This window comes from Lipotes vexillifer, unplaced genomic scaffold, assembly GCF_000442215.2.
Source record: "Lipotes vexillifer unplaced genomic scaffold, Lipotes_vexillifer_v1.1 scaffold982, whole genome shotgun sequence".
Taxonomy (NCBI): Eukaryota; Metazoa; Chordata; class Mammalia; order Artiodactyla; family Lipotidae; genus Lipotes; species Lipotes vexillifer.
The window spans coordinates 131783-134116 of NW_006789467.1; the positions used below are offsets into that span (position 1 = coordinate 131783).

Here is a 2334-nt window from a genome sequence, read left to right on the forward strand (position 1 = left end):
GAAAGTAAGGATAAAGTTGTTTTGTTTTTTCTGGTTTTTTTTTTTTTCTTTTTTTTTTTTTTTTTTTTTTTAATGCTTTCTCAGCAGCAAAATTTCCGGGGGAAAGAAAGGAAAATATTAGAAGCATTACAAAGAACGTCTTCTATTTGGTATTCCTAGAGAAGAAATAAGATGTCACCAATGGGGACTTCCCTGGTGGTCCAGTGGGTGGGACTCCGCACTCCCAATGCAGGGGCCCAGGTTCGATCCCTGGTCGGGGAACTAACTGGATCCCGCACACATGCCGCAACTAAGAGCTCTCGTGCCGCAACTAAGACCCGGTGCAGCCTCAATAAATAAACAAATAAATAAAAATAAATCTTAAAAAAAAAAGGACGTCACCAGTGAAAGAATATCCATGGTTGAAACTTTAAACTTCAGTGTTGAAGAGAGAAAACACAAAGCATTCAGAAGTCCTCATTCTTTCAGGGAATTTTCAAGTGAGTTTTCAAAAAGACGGAGATTCTTAAAGCAAGTTTCTTTTGCTGCCCGGCCTTGCAATGGAGTTTAGAATAGGCTGGTACAGCACTGCCTTGAAAATTAGCCACAACACTTTTACCAGAATGTTCAAGAAACTTAAACAGGTCTATCAGATGCGACTTGTGCTCAGTAACTAATGCAGGAAGTCTTAAGCATCCATCCAAAGAGCACAGTCTGCAATTTAAAAAAAAAAAGCTTCCTAAAACCTTGTGATAAAGAAACTGCTGATCAAGCCACCAGGCCTAAGTAACAACATCCATGCAGAAAACAGGACACACAAATGCAGTAACCAGGACAGAAACATACTAAACACATTGTAAAAACCTCCTTTCTATATAGGGAAGTTTTATTTACACGGAAGACCAGCCATAATGGTCATAAAGCAAGTAGGAGGACCCCACTGGCCAACTCAATCCAGGAAAAAGAGGGAGACAGCAAAGATCAGGCAGACACATGGATGAAGTTCATCACACTCTCTGCCTCTTCTGAGTAATTTTCTTTTACCCATCAACACACTGCCTGCTTTGTCACACGCCACAGCCCACCTGGTTTCAGGGTCACCAATAACTTCCTAGTTGACGAGATAAACACCCTTTGGTCTCGGACCTCTATTCACACCTTCTGTAGCATTTCATACCACTGACCTTGAAAACGTCTCCTCCCTGCTACCGCCAAGATTTTCTTATGAAAATGTTAAAACATAGCAAAAACTGGTAAGAAATGTACAACCAAACACCCATCTACCCACCAACTAGATTCTAAGTAGGGATTTTTCTGCACTTTTATCATCACATATCTACACATCCCTCTACCCATCCATCAATTCATCTCCTCCTTCTGAATGTGTTTCAAAGCAAATTCTAGACATCAGTATCTTTCCCGCTAAACGCTTGCGCGTGCACAGCATACACTGTAGAAACGACCCTTCTCCGGGGCAAGAATATAACCATGTCTTCCTGCTCCTGCCCTTCCCTCCCTCCCCTGTGTTCTTGCTGCACAGTTTCATATCTCGGCTACAGTGACGGCTGGCACGGCCTCAGCCATCAGGCCTACGGCGGCCCCAAGCCTGACCTTATTTGTGTGCTCCAGCCCACCTTGAGGCTCCATCCGCTTCATGTGCCTAAAACAACGTTGTCTGTTCCCCTTGGTACCTGTTAACTCCTTCTGTGTCCCTCCCTATGACAGTCACAGTTAATCATAAATATCCCTGAGCTGGAAACCTTCCAGTCTTCTCCAGTTTCTCCCCCTTTCCTCCTTGTTAGCATCCCACACAAAGTTTGATGATTCCTTCCACCAAAACGTCCAGCAAATCTCCTTCCCACCACTTCTCGTGGCCATGGCCCTGTTCTAGTTCAAGCCTCCATCTCTGTCCTTGAGACTCAACAACCAGGGGCTTGGTGTGCATCCCCCGCCCTTCCCATGCCACCTCGGATTGGGTTTCCTGGGCAGAACCAGAGGACGTCTACGGAATCAGCTCTCTATAGAAAGCCTTCAAAACCCCTCCCCTGGCCCTGCCTCAAGAGCCGTAATTACCCAATATGGTAGCCACTGGCCTCAGGGAGCTACTGAATACTCGAAATGTGAGTAGTCAGAATTGAGAAATGCCACAAGCATAAAATGCATATGAGGGACTTCCCTGGCGATCCAGTGATTAAGACTCCGTGCTTCCAAGGCAGGGGGCACAGGTTCGAGCCCTGGTCAGGGAACTAAGATCCCACATGCTGCGTGGCACGGCCAAAAAATAAAAATAAAATAAAATAAAGTGTTAAAAAATAAAATAAAATGCATATGAGATTTGGAAGATTTTGTAGGGAA

The 2334-nt window shown here is 44.5% G+C and overlaps 1 protein-coding gene and 1 non-coding gene across 2 annotated transcripts in view; one reads left to right on the plus strand and one right to left on the minus strand.

The window, feature by feature from the left end:
• Positions 1–2334, minus strand: part of HS3ST3A1 (heparan sulfate-glucosamine 3-sulfotransferase 3A1) — an 84568-nt gene that overhangs the window by 67293 nt on the left and 14941 nt on the right. The gene's annotated exons all lie outside the window — the stretch shown is intronic.
• TRNAG-CCC (transfer RNA glycine (anticodon CCC)) lies at positions 190–261 on the plus strand. The gene has a single exon. It is a non-coding gene; the product is annotated as a tRNA-Gly (tRNA).